This window comes from Poeciliopsis prolifica, unplaced genomic scaffold (assembly GCF_027474105.1).
Source record: "Poeciliopsis prolifica strain line A6 unplaced genomic scaffold, Auburn_PproV2 SCAFFOLD010, whole genome shotgun sequence".
Classification (NCBI taxonomy): Eukaryota; Metazoa; Chordata; class Actinopteri; order Cyprinodontiformes; family Poeciliidae; genus Poeciliopsis; species Poeciliopsis prolifica.
The window spans coordinates 6,311,634-6,335,728 of NW_026562385.1; the positions used below are offsets into that span (position 1 = coordinate 6,311,634).

General features: G+C 32.1%; 1 protein-coding gene across 1 annotated transcript in view; it reads right to left on the reverse strand.

The window, feature by feature from the left end:
* Positions 1-24,095, reverse strand: part of ighd (immunoglobulin heavy constant delta) — a 94,175-nt gene that overhangs the window by 15,821 nt on the left and 54,259 nt on the right. The window lies entirely within an intron of this gene.

Below are 24,095 nucleotides of genomic sequence, written 5' to 3' on the forward strand. Positions count from 1 at the left end.
ACATCCTCATTAAATCCAGTGCACTAGTTACTAAATGCAGTACAGTTGTGTGTAATCTAACACTGGTATAAATCCAGATGTTGTGCGAAGGCCTGAAAGGTTTATTTGAGAACATTGGTGAACGAACAGCAATCTGAAGACCAAGATACTCAACAGACATATTAGGGAGAAAGTTCTGCAGAATGTAAAAGCAATCCAAAGACTGGAATATCTCACACAACTTTCCATTCCTTCAACCAAAAAACCAACAGAAAATCTACCAAGACATGGCCAGCAACCTAAGACCAAATCAAAACATTAATTTGTGAACAACAATGAGTGATGCACTCTATAAAACTCTGAGAAGAGGCAGGAAGCAACTTATGGTTAAAAGAAACAATAAGAATCTTGCTTGGAATTTGAAGCTTGGAGTTTATAATCCACGGAGAACAACAAACATGTGGAAGAATGTGCAACGGTCATATGAGACCAAAATGAAAGTTTCTGGCTCACTTACAAAATACTGTGCAAGAAGAAAACAGCTGATTCAAATGATCCAATGCCTTCTCAGCAAGTGGAAGAACTGCAGAGGCCTGCTATTGAACTGTCATTTGATTCAGGTGAGTTGAACCATGGGAAGAACTATATCAAGCAGGGCACCAGGCCTTGAGGATGAGACTTTGTTGAAAGTAAAGTATTAAAAATAAAAAATCACTTGGTAATGAACCAGCACCTTTCACAGGTCTTGACTTGAACATATAAGAGTCCAGTGGTCACAAACTGTTTTGCTGGCAGATGGATTTTCCATTAGTTCTTAACTCACCAAGATGAAGGTTTTTCATTTGACCAACTGCTTTGTCTCCTTGATAGAAATATGTTAGTAACCAACCTGTTAGTATGTCCAGTGTGATTCAGAGAGGTTAATGTGGATCTGTTGGAAAAACAAAAGCAGTAGTTGACATGATTGAGGTTTTTTTTTTGCATAAAACACATTTTATAAAATGGGCAAAAAAATATTTTAGTACATTGTTTTTGTTCCAATTTTTACTCCACTTGAAATTTCACTATGGAAAAAAAAAATCCATATTTATATCTTAATGAGTCAAATCTGCTTGGGCAACGACAATTTTTAACTTTTCAGTTGATTTGTTAATGTTTAGTCTGTAGTGTTGTGTATGTAGACCCTTCACAAGTCATTCAAAATTCATTTCACAAACATGTCACAGCAGAATGAATTCACATCCACTGTTTACCAGGTACCTGTCCTAATTGTGAACTAAATTCAGTCCTTGATGAACCAGTTCACAATTATTCTGTGTTTTGGAAGGCATTTTGATCCATGCTATTTACTACCAAACCATACTACCAACATCTCCCCAGAGACATTTGTTTCCTGTGGTTTGGATTGCATAAAATTATCCCACCAGCTGCTCACTTCCTGTTTGCCTGTTCTTATTGCCAACCTTTTAGTCTGTGCACTCTGCAGTTTTTTTACCCGAGAAACCCAATGTTGAGATAGCACAATGCACCTTCTTTTTCACCTTCTAGTATGATGCTCTGCAAACTTTAATTTTATTTTGGACCTTGTTTTACATCTCCAAGTCAGTTGATAAGTGTCTTTAGCAGAACTCACAGCTTTTCTGTTCATAGTGGTAAACTGATCTTGTGGTACAAGATGTTGTGAAATGGAAGCACAGTTGGTCCTCACACACACAAAAAACAGGAAGCTATTATTATTGACCTGGACTTGAAGTTGAGTTCTTTAAATGGCAGGTATTTTTCATTTTTCAGACACATTGTGACATATTATCACACAATCAAATAACTATGTCACCTTCATTTGTTATAAAATCCTGTACTTATCAAACATGAAATGGGAAAAATTTGACTTATTAATGTAACGTCTTGAATTTGGACCATCATCTTCTGACAGTTTCAGCAGATGACACTGAAACCATTATCTGCTCGTCATCAGAAAAAACTTTTCTCCATTAAGTTGTCTACAGCACTCTCAGGAGCGCTGGACTGAAAAGTAGTTTGCATGATGAGTTGAGCAGACTTGCTATTCCACCAGGTGTTTGCTAATGGCTGCTGCCACTAGTCTAGGGAAACTGAGCTATGTGAGGTGAAAGCTTGGCTTTAAGTCTTTAAGACTTAACGCCTCTGGCCTGTGTCATTGATGCTGTGTTGTTCTACCTTAATATTAGACATTAATTAGGAGAAAACATTTTACATAAAAAGAATGCTTTAATGAAATGTGTTTTGAATTTATGATTTTTCCTGTTAGGAGACTGATAACCTGACAAAGCTTTTAATTTTATTGCAGTTTTATACATATGAATTTACTTTCTTGCCTCAGTGACATGGTGTGTTACTGTCAGAGCGCTTTAAATTTTAGTTTGGAGCTTCTGTTTCTCACTGAAATGTGGAAGCACCTGTTGTGGTGAAACATTTCCTGCAGTGTTACATAAATAACCCACTGTAAGGATGTTAACCACAGGTCCATGATGTACACATGAGTTACTTAACATTTAAACTGGACTTTATTACATTATTAATTTGTAATTGTTTGATATTTACAAATTAAAAAATATTGCCAACTTTAATGAACTACTCAACTGACGGAGACGATTGACTTGGCCTGAATAACTAACACAATATATAAGTTCGCCTCACATTTGAATTTAATATTTTATGTTTCAAAAATCATTTCGTACAAAACAGAAAAGAAGATTTTTTTTCAGGCAACATGTAATTTAAACTACCCAAATTGTATTATTCCATATGAAGTGGATCGGAATCTATTTTTCACAAATTGCAGCTAACTGTGAACCACAAAATTTAAGAAAATGATTTTGTATTGGTGTTTCACACAGTGGTAGCCGCCATTATCACAATGATTTATACTCATACGAAAACGTTTGCCTCCTTCAGTGAACTGGTCGTATTTTGAGTCGGGAAACTTTGGGGAAATTTTGATGAAAATGGATTCTTAATTTAGTACTTTTCAAACTTAATTAGACACAGCCTTACAGTGATAAAACAGTATGTATTTATTTATTTCATTTCATTAAAAAAATAAAATAAAAATCAAACAGCCTTTTTTTAATTGTGCAAAGGCAGTTTTTTGGGAATATATATTTATTAATTTATAAATAATTTAAATCTTATTTCCATTTCATCTTTACATAACCAAGAAAAGTGCTAATCAAAAGAGCCCATATTAGTTAATGTAATTCAAATTTAGATCAGACACCAGATTTAGTAAAAAAAAAAAAATATCTGTCAAAGAGCTGATTAAATTGAACCCAATATAGTATTTATTTCTTATGAAAAGTTTATGTTTTATGATCCACTACTAATGTACACACTGTGGTCAAACACTGTACAAAAATATACTCCTGAATGTTATTATATGATCCTTTTCCCACTTCTTTAACCAGACTTATGACACAAATTGATTTCAGTTTATTGGTTTATATAGTGATTTGACTTTTTCTCAATATATTTCCAAATATTTTCAGAAACATTCTTACAAAGTGAAAACTGGAAGAAACACGCAAAGCTTTCCTTCAATGATAGTTTTCATGCATGGACTGAGGCATAAAATGCCTCAACATATGTAGTTTGAAACATAGAAATTATTGGTTGTGTAATATGTTTTCTTCTTTAGATAGGAGGTTTTCGTCACAGAGTAAATCACTGTGGTTGCCATAGTACACAGTAAAATGATCCTATGCAAAAACTCCTCCCTTTCACTCTGACTTATATTGACAGTACATGGTTCTTTTAAATGATGGTGTTTACATTTAGGCATAGTAATGAATAGTAATAAAACAAATATTATAACAAAAATAAAGTAATCCTTTTGAAATAATATTGTATATGAGAAGAAAATGTTACAAACAATGAGCAATTTCTACCTTTAATAGAAATGTAACTCTCATAGCTCGAATAAACTAAACATGATTTGTAAAGTGACAGTGTCATTTTCTCTTGTTTTTGTTTGCTAGGAGGTTTTTGTCATAGAGGACATCACTGTGGCTGTTATACTGCACTGTGACACAACCCCAGACAAAAACATCCCCCTGTACACTGGATACAGTAATTTGAAAAGGACGTCCGATTGTAAAGCATGGACAAAATGTTTATTATTCAAAAGAAATGTCAGACAAACATTACAAAGAGCTACAAGTAATGGAGTATAATCTTATCTTTGCTGTAGCTAGAATAAAGTTTATAGAGATGTACATTGTATTTAAAAAGACATGTTTGTATTGTCTAGTTTTTTTGTTTGGACTGTCTGAATGAATATTCACAGAATATAAAAGCAATCTATTATCTCTTTTATGAAATATTTGATATTGTCAGTTTTACTACCCTGACACATTTTTCAAAAACCTCATCACACAGAAAAATTTTGCAAAAGATATAATCTTTACATATTATGCCAAAGCTTGGCTGTTACCGTTTTAAAATTTTGCTGAGACCTATTGAAAAAATAAAAAGTGAGACCAAGCATGGTTAATTTTATGAGCTAATAGATTTGTTAAACTACTTAATTGATCATTTGATCAGCTGTGTCAAATTGTAAGATTTTGTTTATGGAAATTGTTCCTTTTTTTTGTTATGCTAAACATTGGTACCATGATGCATGCTACCCATGCAAGTTTTGATATCTAATATTTTTTCCGTTTACTCTTTCTCAATAATGATTCATTTATGGATGCTAATGCTCATCCAATGGCTTACGAATAAATTCACTTAATGAAACTGGAGAAAAAAGCTGTTGTGCGCTAATTTGATGAATACGATGAATCTGAAGCTCAAATGAAACATATTATATACTGAATTATAAATAGAGACGTTTAGTAGAGGATTTTTGATGTGTATAATCCAGCTTTATTGACATTGTTTCAGATCTATTCCATCCAATTCAATTCCATTTTAATTTTATTTCAGTTCAATCCAGTGATCAAATCAGAACACGGCTAAATTTCACTTGATCAGAAGTCTTTTATTAAAATTTGCCAATACTGTACAGAAAATAAGCTTATTGTTTAAAATACATAATATAATTTTTGGCGTACATTAGGTTTTTGCTATAGGATGTTTCACTGTGGGTTCCACTGTATGCACTGTAGCTCAATACTGAACAAAAACCTCTCTCTGAACTTCTTCTTTTCTAACATCCCATTTTCTTCTGTTATGAACTTCTGACCCAACCTAAGACTAAGATTTTTGTCCTTATTTCATAATTCAGTTCTAAAGTCTAACTTTTGTTCAACAATAAAGTGTTTGATATGCTTTAATATGAAGAAAAATTGAGAGGTTTATTGTTCAGAACACATGTACACAGAAACTATTGTTTATTTGAGTGTAAAATATGATAAAATTTAATCAAAATGAATTTGTATATCACTAGTTGTACCTGACCTTTGATATGTTAAATCAAGCTGTTATTTTGCTATAGTTGTATTATCAGGTTTGCTTCCTGCATAGTGTGTTCAGGTTACCACAGATTGTTAAACCAACTATAGCAACCTCACCTCTCACTAAAGTTCAGACTTATTTCATGACATAAAGCCATGAAATATTGCATTTTATTACAACTGTAAAACCACACAGATTTTTGCTATCTAAAGCAAAAATGACATTTAAGATATTTATAAAAACATGATTTAAAATTTCACTTACATCATCTACCATACATTGCTGTCTGTGCTGTCTTAACAAGTTGTCTTAAATTAATTTGATTTATTTCCAAACAGCAGCTGAAAAATACACTGTGGCCTGATTCAATACTTTGTACTTTGGCTTTCAGTTAACAGCGTCAGTTTTGGACTCTGTTGACCCTGTTGTGGTGAAGAAAGTTTCTTGTATTTTACATAACTATTGAGAAGAAAGTTGGTTGTCAACCACAAATGCAAACATATGTACACATTCAATATCAAAGAAAGAGAATATTACAATTGTTCTTTCAGAAGTCAGAAGTGTTGGCTCAAGATGTCGGAAATGATTTCATTGGATTTATTTCGAGCAGTTCTTAAAAACAGGCAACAAAATTCTCTGAATCAATGTCACTGCTTTTAAATTGTTTTCTATTGTTTTACACTTGTGCATATGTATAAATTGGTTTTATTTTGGAACCAGGTTGCTGTGTATTGCAGACTTCTGCTCAGGTACGTCTTGAAAATGAGATCCAGATCTCAAAGGGGTTTACCTGGTTAAATAAAGGAATTTAAAATAATAATAATAATAATAATGAGAAACAAACTTATTGTCCATTTGGAACGGGATCTGAGTGAGTAGTTTGACAATAAGTACAATTTCAAGCTGCAGATCTCTGAGCTAAATAGAATCAGCTAAGAAAAATTAGACCTATTTCAACTCTTTTTCAATGAGGGACTTTTATTTATCGCTTTATTCTGCTGCCTTTTAAAGCTGCCTGTAGAGCAAAGTCTTGGTAATAAAAAAGAAAACTTTGAAATGTTTGACAGATTCATTTTATAAATTCTCATTTGGAATAATTATCTACAGTGTGCTTGTATTTATGAAATAGACAGATTGGCACTTTTTGAACGCTTTGGCCTGATATGGGTTTTTGTATTGCCGTTTATCACTGTGGCTGCTAGCCCACACAGTGACATGAGACCATACAAAAACCTTTCGACTGCTCCTGTTTACACATTCAGTAGTTATGCACCATAATAAAACCGTAGTTAACTTGAAATAGTTTATTGAAAATCAAACTTTTTTACTAAGGTGTCTTACTCGTGCATTTTATATTTGCGTTATAACAATGGATGGATTGATAATATATATTGTCATCATGAAACTTCACGAAACTTTTTATTGCACGATTGTACTTTTTTATGCTGTGCTATTTATCATTTCAAACTTCTTCTTTATTCAAAAGTGTTGTTCAACATAAGTTGTAACAAATCTATATTGTTATTTCTTTCCATCCACTCATATTAACTAACTGATCATCTTTCATTTTTCACAAACTATTTGTGCAGAGGATTTTGTATTGGTATTTCCCACTGTGGTAGCCGCTATAATACACAGTGAGTTATACTCATACAAAAACTTTTGCCTGCTCAGTTCATGCTGAGCATGGGTGGTATGAGTTTTGTACCAGTGTATTATTTATGCAATGATATAGTAATTTTCTCTGTTAATGTCACAGAGCATATCAGTGTCATAGTACACTGTGACACAGAACAAAACAAAAACTCTTCCTTCACACTGGCTGTTGTAAATTCACCTTATTTTCTTTTTCCATGTTGGAAACATGAATTAAAAACTGACAGAAGAGCAAAGAACAAAAAAGAGAGAACAAATTATCACTCCATCAAAACTGTAGTCATATATTTTTGTTGTTGGAAGAAACTGTAACAGCCTGGTTTTTACGCCGCTTTTTGAGTGGAGGGAGGTTTTTGTCACAGAGCTCATCACTGTGGCCGCTATAATACACTGTGACACAGTCCTGTTCAAAAACCCCACCTCACTTACTGACTGTAATGCTCTGACTGTTGATTTGAGCCTTAATAGTTTACAGATCCAACCTTACAGAAATATTAAGCAGACCTATGAATGATTTGATGAAATCTATGTTATTTTTTTTTTTTTACATTTGTCAGTAGATATATAGATTTAAGCTGCAAGACTTTTACCAGATTTGAGAAGTTTGTGAATATTTAATGCTACTCTACGTGTGACAAGTTGTCCCACCCTGTTGGTTAAGATATTTACTGTTAATATAGGTTTAGATGTGTTATACATTCACAGAAGTTTAATAATATTTTCTTTTTTTTATATCAGAATTTTCATTTTTAATATAAAAAATTATTTGTTCTAAACAGGTTTTTGTACTGATGTTTGTCACTGTGGGTAGTCTCCCACAGTGACCTGTGGCCATTCAAGAACCTGGACATGATATACTGCAATGTTCCCTTGATAAAATAGAAATAATTTTTTTGTCATTTGCTCATACCTCCCAAAGAACAAAAACTGGGCTATGAAATTTTTCTCTGAAATGCCCTACATCACTTGAAGAATGTCACATAAATTATGTGAAATTCATTAAATAAAAAACACTTTATTTTCTCTTTTGTCTTTTCAAATATTTATTCCCAATGATATGCAGATTCAATTTGTTTTTTAATTGAATCTGCAGATCAGGCTGACGGTGAGAGGCATCCTGAGTAGAGGAAGCTCACCCATCCGCTTCCTCTACTCAGGCTGCCTCTCACCGTAGCAAAACCATGACAGAAAAGGTTATTGGTTGCTCTAATTTCTCCTTAGGTATGAGGGTGTGCGCACTCATACACTCTATGGACAAGTATTACTGTGGATGGATGGATATTTCTAACAATGATCATCAAAAAGACAAATACCACTGTCATGTAGCACTGAAATGTCACAACACATATTTCAAAAGACAGCGTTTCAAGATTTACTTTTTTAAATGTTTGCACTCATCTTTCTTGAACATTCTTTAAATGTTCTGAATATAAACTTTCTAAAATTCTCTTCACATGTATTTGTTAGATATTTCAATTTGAACAATTATTTGAATTCAGAGGTTTTTGTGCATATCCGTTCAAAAATATTGGCTGGGATACTGATTGCCAATATTTTCTGTTTATACAAAGGAACAAAATATATTGTTTGTATCTTATTTCATTAAATTATTTTCAGATTTCAATAATAATAATAATAATAATAATAATAATAATAATAATTAATAATACTAATAACCTTGACTTTGTCAAATAGTTTTTGCGTCTGAAATTATTATAAGTTTCCATTATCAATAATAGATTTTATGTATTTGTCATTTCTGGGGGACTTTGTGGGAATAAATGTCCATGACAACCTGCATGAATATGAATCTTCATGAAAATGTAGAAACATAGTAATAATCTATATCAAAATTAACTAGTGCTATACAGACATGAAATCATAGAAACGCAAAAGTGAAATCAAAAAGTCAGGAAAATATGATCAGGATCTGACATGGAGTGGCCGATGATCTAAGGAAAAGAGGGAGGAAGTGGGCAAGACTTAGTACAATTGAAATGAACTCCACAGAAAAGGTTCACAAAAAGAAGATTTTGTATTGCTGTTTCACACTGTGGTAGCTGCCATATACACACACTGCTTCCTGCTCATGCAAAAAGCCTGCCTACTTTTGACAATTTTTTACTGGCATTATTATTTTTAGTTAAATATAATTTTTTGAGTATTTTATTCATCTTTTGACAAAGTGCCAGGGGAGTTTTATTGTTTTGTTTTATATTTAATTATCACACCTGTTTATATTCCAGGTTATGTTTTTTGACTGTAAGTCTTTTGCAAGTAATCTTTTGTTTGTTTGTTTCATATACAAGTTTGATATTTTTTCACCTTTGGAGGTGATACAGAGTGCTTTGAAATACGACCTTTAAAAATCTTATAATTTTTGTTATTGCAGGAAACAATAACCATTCATATGTAAAACCCTATGAAGCTGCTTAGAATTGTTATAATTTTACTTTGTGACATTATATTGTTGTACATGGAGTTGCTTAGATGGCCTGTTTTTTTTTTTTTTTTTTTTAGTTTATACTTAACAAAAGCACATTTATAGTTGCATATTTGACCTTTTTTATTTTTGTATTGTTGATATATGAGACATGTTTTCTATCCCAGAAACAAACATGCCCCAGTCTGAATGTGTGAATCAATCCCAGATTGAATGAGAATAAAGTCACTGTTTTGAAGCGTTTTCTGTCATCATGCACAGTATTTTTATAATGATCTGCACAGAGAGACCTGCAGATGTCAGCACAAGCAAATATTTTGTTTTAGACCTTATCTCCCCTTCACATACAGGAAACATATTGGTAACTACAAAAGGAGTTAAATAATTTTGTACATTTTTTGTTTCCATTTATTGTTCCCATGGAGTCTACCTCAGAAAGACTTATTTATTTTTTATTTTTTTTAAAATCTAAATCAACCAATCAAACCAAACAAAAGCGTTATAAAGTTAGGCACCCATACTTTTCAAATTGGGAAAAAGAAGAGCAATCATTTTAAGGAGCCCACAAAGCACAGCTGGATCTGGTGTCACTTTTCTAGTCAAAAGTCAAAACACATAAAGCTCAAAACACAGCAAACAGTTTCCAAGGACAGAAAAAAACCCCAATAACAACAACAATAAACTTTGGGCAGACAATGCAATAAAAAAGGACAATAAATTAAACACTCACAACAAACTCCTGAATCTGCTCCTGATCAGAGCGGTTCCCAAATCCGCTCTCATCAATCACCTGAAGAAGAAAAACCAAAAGTACATCTGAGCCAAAATTACCAACAGAGGGCGCTCATGTAACATGCTTCCACAGTCTGCCATGTGAACATTATTCTTTAATTGACAATGACCTCAAAGGTCATCAAGCTTATACTGAAAGCCTAGATTCTAAGGTTGAAATACATTATCTGAGGAAAATGCATAACTTTAATTTGGAGTTTAGCATTATTTAGAGGAACATTCACTGCTGACAGCATGGCCTATTATTTGCATCTTAAAATAATAGGCCCAATTGAAAACACAATATTTGACATGTGGTGTATATTGTTGAGTCTTGATTTCTTCTTGACTGATAAACTCTTAACAGACTACTTGTGTGAGCTGTATCAAAATTTCAGGATGTTGTGGGCACTTTTTTGTATTTATTTATTTATTTATTTATTTATTTATTTTACAATTTCACAGTCTGTGTTATTTCCTTTTTGCTTTTCCAACAATTATCTGGATAACAGGTTTTTGTTAATGTTTCTGTAGAACATTGTACATCTCTTGAAATAATGAATCAACAATCATTTAAATACACAATTTAAGAGACATTTTGTGCTTCTGTACATGCCAAGGAAGAAACTATGAGTTTCAAACGTCTCAAATGTTATATGAATTTTTTTAAGGGATTTCAAATATTTTCCTCACGTGTGAAATTTGCAATGAATATTTCTACTTGACTGTGGAGTGAACTCAGAGTTAGCTTCGGCATAAGCAAAGTAAGTTATTTTTTCGGACGTGCTGCAGTCTTGAGCTCAGAGGAGCACTCCCTATGCTGTTATCATTGACAGCTATAAAATAAAATAACTATACTGTTAAACTCAAAACTAAAAGTAATTGGAGTAGTTAGCTGAAGAACATAGAAAGCAGCACCAAGTATGACTAAAACTATATTGTTATACAGTCACCTTTAAAAATTTAAAAATGTGAAGACATTTTGTTGAATGTGTAATACAGATGGGATCACAGGAGAAGTTGTTGGTGTTGGGTTTGTATGAACTTTGCTTTCTATGTGAATCATTTTGTGCTTGGGGACATTCTGATACTGGCAGATGTGAATGCTGCTTCAGGGAAATGTATTTATAGCTGTAATAGTTTCTACAAAGTTTCACTTCAGCAGATGTGGTCTCAGGGGGTGCAAGAAGTAGCTTTCTACAGAATACCATGAAACATAAAACATATATTGACATTTGCAAAATTCCAATTCTATTTTTGATTTTACTCAGTTTTATCTATTTGTGTTGACACAGAAACAATAAAATATACTGAAAATAAATGTAATTATAGGATTTTTGTATTTTTCATATTAGATATTAATTTGGTTTTAGTTTTTCTTTGAATCACCCACAAATCTGCATTATCATATGTCTCTTTTTGTTTTATGTTAACAACAGTGACATTTTCTGAATGATATATAGTACATGAAGACAGATGCTTTGGATTGACTAAAAAACATCTTCTAAATTTTCTTTCAAATATTCTTTTTACTACTCGGTATTGATTCAACTCTGTTTCTTTATCCGATATCAATACTAACTATTTCTTAGAACGGACACCAGGGTTGAAAAGAACAAATACATCACAACAAATACAAAATGCTACTGTCTGGTGTGTTATTTACATCATTAGGTCCCTGCTTTTTTTTTTTTTTTTGTCTGATGGGGTTTTAGTGTTATTGTTCAGAACATGACCAACAACATCAAAAACATAAAGTCTTCAACAAACACAGCATTCTGCATGTAATGGCAGTCAGATTTAAATTGTAATGTGAACAAACATGCACATCAAAATGTACTAGTTTTGAGTTTAGCAGTATAGTTATTTTATTGTTATCATTATAATACAAAAATACATTTTATTATGAAACTATTTATGAAAAAAAAATTAAAAGTCATTTAAAAGTTGCAGGACAGCATCCCTTGAGGACTGGACTGGACTAAGGCAGTCCTGATTTAGATAGTAACAAATAGGAAGCATGTAGGAAATAAAAACATTCACATGCACTGGTCAAATAGCAGAGAGAAGATATATTTTGAAGCAGCTGGCTGCCCCAAGAACTACACGACAAATAAGAAACATTTATATTTCTGTCTTTTTATGTCTGTGACTCTAACATTGAAGGCATTGTTTGTTCTAGTAACTTACTATACATAACTTGACTTCAGAAAAGAATGTTGTATTTTCTTTTCTGGACATTTGCTATGAATGGTATTTTTTTTTCTTTTTTCTACTGAATGTCCCACATTTACTGCTCTTGGTATCAAATGCTATATTCTTCTTTGTTATTTAAGGTTAATAAGCAAGTACAAAGCTCAATCCTTCATTTTTAAGGAGTTTTTGTTGACTGCACAGAGTATGACCAACAGATTCAAGGTCAAACCACACAACATATGTTTCAAGAGAAACTTTTAAGTTGTTATACCAAACATCTATGAGCAGAATATGCATGGTCTTATTTCGCCCTGTGGGGCAAGTATTGATGATTAAGCATATTTTTTGTTGTTGTTCTAATCTCAAATTACTGCCAGTAACTTTCCTCAACAGTTTCAGATTATTTTGCTGCAGCTTTACATTTCCTCTGAATAATTTTCTAATTTACTTTAATGATAAAACATTTTTTCTTTCATTTTCAAAAAAGTCACCCTCCATTAGCAGAATGGAAAAAATGCAAATATACCACAGTTGACAGATGTTCTTTCCAGGAAGTTTAATTTTGACAGTTTCAACAAAGTTTAAGCTGAGGTCCCAGAGGTACAGAAAGACATTCAAACGTCTGTCTAAGAATTTTATTTACAAAACCCCTGAGACACAAACCTTTAACTGACAGCATAAGCACAGGAGACAAAGGGATGCACTCATGTGAGAAAAAAAGTTGTTTTTGAGTGAAAACAAAAACAACTTTAAGCTTTGTTAACATAATTACAATCTCATTGCAGAATGAAGTAGCACCGAGAACAATTTCAAAATATTTATTCTCAAGATCATGAAAACACATGCTATACATTGAAAACAAAATTATGGCTTATTTCTCTGTATCAGTAATAATAGGGATTTTCTAAAAAGCAGCCAGAAAATTGAAAGTTTTCAAACATTTCATACATTATAAAAAGTACATGAAATACTGAAAAACTCTTGTAGATATTCAGCAGTCATTAATTTCTGTTTTGCACATTTGAACCTTTATTATTTCTTCATCTGAAAACAAAAAGAGACAAAAATTAATGAATTAGAAAATTTATTCTCAAGATTACTGCAGTTATCAAACAGGTTCTTATTGTACTTATAACAAAATTTTGAGTTAGATTCATTATTCTTAAGGCTCACTAGTGAGTGTGGATCCATTTTATTCATAATTAAGTAAATGCAGAGAAAACCTCTTCATGTTTACCTGAACAAGAATGAAAATCATGTTATAGGTGAGAGAGAAGATGAAGAGGAAGACGAAGGAAGAGGTTGTGGACCACAGGCCGTTGAAGTCATCTTCTTCAGAGAGATTATCTATGCAATTTAGGGCAATTTTCACATTTGAGTCTGAGGAAAAATTTAAAAAAGAGGAAACAAAATTGTGGGTGATTAGATAAGTTTTGTATTTCTAGATAAAATATTTTTGAAATATCAGATTTCAGTGATTGAGCACTACTAAGCAAAAAGCTTGTTAGAAAACAAGTCGTTCAGATGGATTGAGAATTCATTTTCATTTGTTTCACTTGTGTTCATTCATTCACAAACAGACCAAAAGTCTCCATGCAACATTTATTTGGACGAGACAGCATACTCATCAAGCTGTTCACAATACGACGAAGACAATTTAAAACTCATAGGACGACAAAGAAACATAGGTGCAGGAGCAATGACATTATAGAGCACATAGTTTTACAACATAAAATTAAAAAAAAAAACAAGAACAAACAACATGCAGGAACAAAACAGCATGCTTAATCTGATCTTAATATTCACATGAGTTACCCGAGAAACTCGACACCTCATGAGGTTTCATTTTTTCATCACTTAAAGCAGGCCAAACATTGCAGCTGTACTTCTTTGTGCTCCAGTTAGCCTTGCTGATAGTGTAAAAGCTTGAAACCAGGTAGACATTGTTGATCTTCTGTGGGGGCAAGTACAGGCCGTCATTGTATGGTCCAGGATTACTTCCAGAAGCTTCTAACCAGGCGATGTAGTAATCTTGCAGTACTGGACTGGTGACTAGACACGCCAGAGTGACTTCCTTTGTGTTATCTGAAAGCTTGAGGACTTCAACGCTGGGCGTTGCCTTACCTAAAAGAAATGTACAATTTATTTGGAAAATGCATACTTCAAATTGAAAAACAGAAATTAAGATTATAATTTTTATGCCAAACATATATTTTAAGTTTGCACATTTATTACTCTCAAAAGATAATCCATTAAATTCAGATGACATACCTCTGTTGACATTAAGACTCTCAGTAACTGGTGCCAAGTCTTCTCTCGTGGCAGCACACATCACTTTTTGAACTTTGTTCCAGTCATCAAAGTTTCGAATTAATGTACTAGTTTTACTTTGTGCATCATTACTTTCGCTAATATTATTGGCCACTTGCTGTCCATCGATGTACCACTGAATTTTAGTATTTGTCACAACAGCACCATCCAGTCCAGTAATGACACATTTTAGCTCTGCTTGTTTATTGACAAACATCACTTTAGGACTCGGAGGGTTCAGTGTCACTGTAAAAGTCGCTAAATGAGAAAGGGGAAAGAAAGACAATGTGTTTAGGCATTGAGATTTTTTTTTATTGATAACTATGGTAAAATAATATAAAATACTTAATTATTTTGAAATTAGAGACACTGTATTTTTAGTTTACTTTCAAGTAATTGATAATAAACGCAGTATTCAGTACCTTTTGAGGTCTTTTTTGTGTATTTTGTTCCTGCGTGAGTCACCTCACAGGTGTAAACAGCCTTACTGTCCCATTCTACTTTGTTGACTTTTAAGATGCTGGCAGCAGAATAAGTATCTCCATTTTTATAGGGATCAAAACTTTTGACATTATCCACATTGTTGTTGTTTTTCTTCCAACTGATTGACACTTGTTTGGGGGCAAAGTTTTCAACGGAACAGACCAAGACCTGTTTGTCTCCATCTGACTCTGAGAGCAATGTTACACTGGGAGGAGAGAAAGCAACTAAGCACAAGAAGAGAACGACAAACAAAAGATTAAGACGTTTTCAATTTTTCCTGTCTGAGAAAATGCCTTTGAGGAAATGAAAGATAACATGTAATGAAATGGAAGGATTACTTACATTCCACTGACACAGATTTCTTTCCTGTTGGATGAGTGAGAGAACAAGTGTAGGACAAAGCCTTTGAACTTGGCACAGTGATCACACTGACTCCAGTGAAATTGTTGTCTTGTTGAGGAAAAACATACTGGTGGGAATTCTCTGGAGTGTTATCGGATCTGGTCCACTGGAATGTGACATTTTTTGGATAGAAGCTCTGGGCCAGACAGCCAAGAGTGATATTATCTCCACTCCCAGGACCACATGGAGTCAGTGAAAACAGAGTTGGGGCTTTAGGTGTTATCACTGTAAAATAAGAGAAATGTTGAAGTTCACATTTTCAACGTACAGAAATAAAAATACATATTACAATAACAAATCTTAAATGCTATAATTTAGCTGCAAATAATTATTCAAACACTCTACACAGGTTTATATTTAAGGTACCAAAATTTACATCTTTTTGGAGAAAAACATAATATCTACCCCTGCATTTTTGAAACAACTATTTTAAGTTTGAGTTGATCAGATTATGTCAAAGTGTTTACCTTTTAAATCAAGAATTTGTCTGGTGATGAAATAATTGGGTCTTTTGATACGTTTCTTTTTTTTTAATGTGAATGAACTGTTGAAATTTAATTTAATTATTAAGATGTAAAACAACATAAGGGAGAGGATTATGACCAATGGAAAAAAAAAAGAAAAAAAGAATTCAAACTTTAATCTCAAAATTCTGAGATTAAAATCAGAATTCTCAATATTCTTTTTTTTTCAGTGGCCATAATTCTACTCTGTAACATTTCATTGAATTTGTTTGACAATTAAACATCACTAAAACATAAAAATGTTTTTGTCATATTCACAGACGCTGAAAGGTAGAAACTTTTTCAGACATTTCTTTTTAACTTTATCTTTACCGTGAATGTTTGAAGTGCAACAAAGAACAAGGTCATGCATCACCTTTGGATTTCCAATTGCTAAATCTTTCATGTAATATTTTTTTAAACAGTCAAATTCTTATGATGAACACAATGAATATTCTCAAAATAAACTACAATACACTACATTAACCTGACATGTTTTGTTTTTTTGACTTGGTGACAATATTGATAAGATCACCACACCATGTAAGTTGCTGGTATATTTTAAGAAAAAAAAAATCCCCACCATGAAGAAAATAGGTATTTCAGATTATCTGAAAGTAAGCAACAATTTCAACAGCTTATCTTGTCACTTTGTCAGAGATAGTGCAACAACATAAAAACTTTCCGTGATTTTCGTCTTCAGCCTTAATTTTCAAAACATCATTTATCATTCATCATTCATAACTAAATATTACATATCGTTATCCAAATAACAAAAGCTGCTCCTAAAAAAAACTAATACTAAAAATCTAAAATAAAATACATACCCCTCTCCTGTATTTTTCAATATGGTAAGTTTTTAAGTGTTATTTTTAACATATCAAGGCGGATAGATGGAAGGATAGTGTTACTTGGTCAATACATATTACAAATTGCAATTGCAAAATATATCATACAAATTTTTATAATAAAAATATAATAATTTTCTATTAACAAAAATCATTATTATATATTCTCTGTATATATACTTTTTAAGGTTAATTAAATTGATTTTTTTCTTTTCAGAAAATGTCCAGTGTCATTAGGAGAAAAATAACACGTGATTTTAATTGTCAAAGCATAGGTTTGCAGTTCTTCTACTGCAAAAAACATTGCTTGAATAGATTATGTGACTGATTCCTATGTATTCCACACAAACCCAATGCTCATTTTGGGTTTGTGTGGTAATTATAAAAATACCTAGGTAATTATAAAAATACCTAATATAATAAGAACTTGTACTAATTAATGACACTTTAATTTCTTTTTAACTTTCTATCAGTATAGATTTTAGCAAATTAAACCAACAAAACTCTATCAGTAAGCAGTCTCATTTGAAAAAAATAAAAATAAAGAACTTAAGAAACAGCATTAGGGGATATTTAATTTAAAAGTGACTTACCTGAAGATACAGTGACTTCAGTCCCTTTACCCCAGTAGTCGAAAGCATCACAGTGCTACATCTCCACTTACTGCTTGAACAAAAACCTGAAACCCTAGAAAAAGAGGCAGTAAACCAAGCAAAATGTCAAATATTTTAAAATGACAGTAACTGAAACACACTCACATTATTATTTTCTGGTAACCCCTATTGATTAAGAGTTAACATAAAACTAAACTTTAAAACCACAGAATCCCAGTGTTTGAAATATGAACTTAAGTCAGCTTGATAAAATGTTTATATCTTTATATATATCTATATATATATATTATAATATATATATATATATATAGATATATATATATATATATATATATATATATATATATATATAATATATATATATATTTGTTCTATATTTCAATGTGACTTGTCTAACCATTTACCATATTATCCATTTTTATCCATCAGGTTTTTGTATGAGTGTATATTACTGTGGCCCCACCCACACTACAGTAAACATTATGACAAAAACTCTCAAACAGGAGTACTCGAGTGAAACAAACATCACTGTGACTGAATAATTAAAAGAATGGAAAGAATTAAAACTGACAAAATATAACTTCAGTGATTATTTATAAATTGATTTTTTAAAGTACATTATACAGAGGATTATATGTGGTCCCTGAAATAATGTTTTATTGTAATTACAAAAACAATAAAATAATTTTTTCCCTGGTGAGTGTAGCCATTTTCTCACCTTTAATAAGAGTTTAGATGCAAATATATTTATACTGTATTAAAAGGAATTTGTCGGATAGTATGTTTGTATCAACATATTCTTATATAGTTACCTTCTATTCAGACAGTTTTATTTAATTTAAGTTGTAAATTAAAATGTCAATTTACAACTTAAATACAGATTTGTCACCAGAACAGCCAGTCTGCTGAAAGTGAATAAATAAGTCAATGCTCACAAGCAGTCCTATTTATCTTCTCATGAACTCAGGTATGAGTATGTAGAAAAAAAAAAAGAAGTAATTTAATATGTCCATCAGAGATTGCACATCACATGACTTTGCTGTAATGCATAATAATTTAAAAAGTAATGAAAGAACAAATTGTTCATGGTAAATGGCCCTCATTTATACAGCAACTTAGCAAGACTCAAGATGACAATCAGTCATTCATTCATTCACACTCACGCTGACACAGTTGCACTAGGGCAGACTGACAGAGCTGCGATTCAATCTGCCCCTCTGGACTCGGTGGACACTGGCAGCAGGCCAGACAAGTGAAGTGTCACAACAATTGAGACAGACAGATTGGGCACTCAAAACCCATTTTCAAAACTCAAATAACTGATAAAACTTGACCTGAGTTGAGTATTTAATGTAACGTCTTTGTCTTATTTTGTCTTTTATAAAAAGTTTCAGACTCCATTTTAAAAAGTCACTTATATATTGTTGTAGTGAATTAATATAAAATGTTCCAATGCAAATACACTTTCTGGGGGAAAAATAGTAGGTAGATTCTTGTTGGGTGGATACTACATGGACAACTGTCTATTAGCTGGAAACAAGTTATTTAATCCCATCTTCACATTTCTTAAACAAGCATGTGAAAAGACACATCGTGTGGTTGTGAAAAAGGTGTCAGTCTGGTTAAGAGAGATCAGAGCCTTAGCATTGAACAGAGAACACATCCAAGGAGAGAAACAAGACTGCAATTTGAAAGAGAGCATAAAGATTGGACTCGAGAGTGTTGTGAGATGAGTCCACATTTACACTCTCTGATTGATGGCCCATCACTGATGGGTGCATCAGGGTGAGAAGAGAGGCAGATGAAGTGATGCACCCATCATGCCTAGTGATGGGTGCATCTGTACTAGTCTACTGCAGCAGCCTGTGTGGGCAGCATTTTGATTTGGAGTTGCTGCAGTTGGTCAGGTCCAGATTCAGCAACATTGATGTCTGTCAATGGATTTTTTATTTGATGATGACACAGATGATAATGGCAAACTTCATAGGCTGAAGTTTGGCCAATCCATTTTCACCCATAGATTGGATGAAACTTTTTAACATCAATGAGAATCTTTATGATGTTCTAGAGAAGGATTTGTGGGTGGCAGTGGTCAGACTCTCATCATCAAGACAATGTATTGGTGACAAATTAAAGTGCAGTGCATTTCAAAGATGACAGATGTTCTTTCGAGGAAGTTTTGGTTTGACAGTTTCAGCTGAGGTCCCAGAGGTACAGACACACGTTGTCAAAAAGGACGTTTAGAAAACTGTAGAAATTCCTGGAGTTGAACAATGGCAGAATCAGAAATGCACTAGCATACATAAAACAAAGCTGCTTTTATGACAAAGCAACATACATGACTATACTTTTAAAAAAAGACAATCAAATAACACATTGAAGTTGTGTTCAAGTTTTATAAAAGTTTATATTGAAAATAGTCAAAAGATGCTTAGCAATAATGGTAAAATATAAATTAGTTTCAAAGCAATATTCCTCATTATTGTTTTAATATTTCTGACAAGAAAGTAGAATATTACTTTGTTGTATTCAAATATAATGATCATAAAAGTACAAAAAGGCAAGAAACATCTAAAAGAAATATTACTCACTTTAATCGTTTTCATCTATCTAGTGCCAATTCACAACAAATTCTTTCTCAAGGCAGTGATGTTAAGTCACACATACCGCAATTGATGCTAGTTATCAAACAATACAACATGTTAAGTTTATTAATAATTCAAATTAGTTTAAAAAGTTTTATGAGCAGATTGCGTCAAGTCTTTTACTTGCAGGATTCATTCCTTCCTTACAAGTACGTAGGGAGAGTAAACATTTACCCTCATCCTGTTGTTGACTTTACAGCAATCATTAATATTAAGCATGCATGTGGTGACAGTGGAGAGTAAAAACTTCCTCTGTAGCAGGAAGAAATCCTCAGCAGAATGTGGCTCTATACATCCGGCCACCTGCTTTGACTCACTGGGGATGAGAAAAGGCAGAGCAGGTGCGCAAAAAAGTAACAAAAGAACTGATAAAGGATTATTATTAGGTTAATGGAAAGTAAAATGTTAATAGCAGGAGAGGGAGAATGGTTTGGGGTTTGCAACATTATTTTAGCTGATGACCTGCTATAGAAGGTTGTCACAGCTGAACAAATGGTCAACAAGATGTAGTTTCTATGGAAATAAAAAAAACTGAGAGAAAACATAAAGTTTAACAGTTGAAATAGCAAATAATGTAAATTGGAGAGCAGTAAAAGAAGAAAGTAAAACAGCAAGGAAAGTGGTTTGTCCACCAGCTGCCTGAGCTTCCTAGAATCTCATGTGCATCTGTAAGTACTGTCTGTATGAATAAGTCCTCAGAGCAAATTAGGGGCTTACACAGAAAAAAAAATGAACAGTTTTTAAAGACTCACCACAAAACATACATTTTAAAGTTATAATTTTCTGATAAATATTTATATTATTAAATACTGTTGGGGCTAAACCTAATCAAAATTATTGCTGAAACATTAAGCAAAAATGAAACATGACTAAGCAATAATGTTTTGACCATAATGAAAACATTTGAGATTTCATTAATATATTTTTTTTCTTTTCATATTAAGAAAACATATTCCACATTATCACAGCAATTTTTTTGCAGGTTTTTAGATAAACTGCAAAATGTTTGCCGGGAACAATAATTTACAAGCGATAACAACTAATATCAGATAACAGACCATTATCATCATCAACATCATCGTCATCAAAATAAACTGTTTGCTCATTTGTTGGATTAGTCCTTCAAAGACTTAAAACTAAAGAAAACAATCATCTGTACTAATTTGTATCACCTTAAAGTGCTAATTTTAGCTATGTTGGAAGGACAGAAACATTTGATCTGTTCGCCTCTACAGGTATTAGTAGGTTACCTGGTCAAAATTTCAATATCATCAAGAGTTTAATTTTGAAAAGAAGCAAAACCTGAAAAAAAAAAACAGCCATATTTTGTATAAAATGTCTTACCTGAATATACAGAGACTTCAATACCAAAAGTCAAAAGCATCACAAGGCTGCATCTTCACTCACTACTTACACAAAAACCTGAAGTGATACTAAACAAACACATTCAATGTATAGAACATATAACAGTTGCAGGAACATAATAGATACTCACACCATCTGAGTATTTGTTTTAGATATTCACAACAACTTAAAAGATCTTTAAAGCTAACAGTTTTAACAGTTCACCAATAAGCTAAATGTAATTATTGATTTGTAAACTTAAACATATTTCATCAGAAAATCTATGATGAGGTGTTATGTTAAGAAAAACATAGACAGATTAGTTATTTCACATTTCATTTTGAAAATTGATTTTAAAATGTTACTGGATTATAAATAAAGGTTTTATTTATTGTAGGTTTTTGTATGAGTGTGTATCACAGTGCTCCCCTGCCCATAACACTACAACAAACCCTATGACAAAAACTCCATCACAGGATACTGAAGTGTAACGTGCATCTGTGTGTGAATATTTAAATGGTATCAAAGGATTAAAACTGAAAAAATATTTAATTTTCAATAAGAATAATTGTTTCTTCAAGTTTAGCTTTAATGAATATATTTTGAAGAAATTTTATAGACATTATTTCTTACTCGACTAAATCAAAAAAAAAAGAAAAAACAAACATTTGTTACATTTTCAAAACATTTAGGCATATTTAAACATATTTCACTCAAATCATTAACATGATTCTTGTCTCATTTAATTTTCTGTCTTTATGGAAGAAATGCTTTATAGATTGGACAGTCAATATCCCGACCTATTTAACGGGCCTTCTTGGATATAGAGTTTTTTGTCAGTTGGGAAAACATAATTAGTTCTTTTAGGATGGAGTTGAACAGCATCTAAAGAGTATATGACTAGTTTTACTGTAAAATGTTTGACCAGTTTAATTTAAAATGTTGTTTAATATTATTAATGTGAAGTTCATGTGAATCACAAGAAATGTTTTTGGGTTGGAAATAGTGTTTTTGTTTCTTTTATTTTGCAAACACAATGTCAATCTATTCCCCCTGGGGACATTCTGATAGCAATTCACATTGATGCTACTGATAAATGTGAATTGCTTCATAAAAATTTATTTAAAGTCTTTGTAATGAAGAATTGAAAAACCTGGAACCTAAATGTGGACTGCTGGATTCAGATTAAACGACTTTTGAGTCCTTTAAAGTCCTTTAATCAGTACACTAATTAACCAAATGTAACTACCAATATGTAAGCTTAAATCCATTTCATTATGAAATTAATGATGAAGTTTTATATTAAGAAAGATGTAGACAGTTATTTCACATTTCAGTTTGAGAATTGGTCAAAATAAAAACTTTTATTAGACAGAGACTAAAGGTTTTGTTTTCTGTAGGTTTTTGTATGAGTGTTTATCACTGTGGACCACCCCACCCCGTATCACCACGACAGACCCTATAACAAAAACTCCTTCATAAGGTACTGAAGTGTAACAAACATCTGTGGGTGGATACTAAAATGGAATTAAAGGGTCAAAAATATACTATATTTAATTTGCAATAGGAATATGTATTTCTTTGATTTTATTTTTTGTGAATTTAATTTGAAGACATTAAACGTTTTTGATTCCACCATTTAAAAAGATGTTGCAATCTCAAAACATTTAGACATACGTAAACATACATCTTGAAATATAAATGACAAGGAAATCACTAAACTCATGTTGTGTATGATTTATTACAACTTAAAATATTTGTTGTTTGTTAAAAAATGTACTAATAATTTGACTATCTTAACTTTACCACATAATTGATGAAGTTAAGTTTGTGCTATACCTTGATTCTGTGCCAATAAATTTCTTTATGCTTCGTGACATGAACATGATGTCTGTAAAGGGTATTTTCAACGAAAGGTGTAAAGTATTAATTGTATGCATTTTCTGCTTTGGCTGTGGTCAGGATGGAGCAAACATGAGAAAACTAAGAGTCAGACAAAATAAAATGCTTGGAAAATGCTTGGAAACATTAAGGACATTTTTCCTGTTATTACTCATCAAAAAAAGCACTTAGCTCTTGGAGAACAATTTCTTTTACCAATGGCATAATTGTACAAAACAACTCACCATGAAAAATATGTTTTAGAAAAGAAATGCACATGAAGTTGCTGGGACAGTGGAATTTTTGATAATATTGTTCATGCATGATTCATAACTTTATTTAGCCACATGGTGATCAGTCAGACTCTAGAAACCTTTGTTAGTGTTATATATTTAATATGGCTTCTTAGGTTTAATTATTTGTTTTTGTGTTAACAGGTTTTCTTGCTTTTAGTATTTATTTTTTTCTGGTTTTTGAGGGGTTTTTTTCTAATTATAATTTTGAATCTGTTCTTGGGGTCCATTAATCCAGGGACAACAGATGAAAATATAAAAATATACTTAACTACAACTATATCTTGAAATACC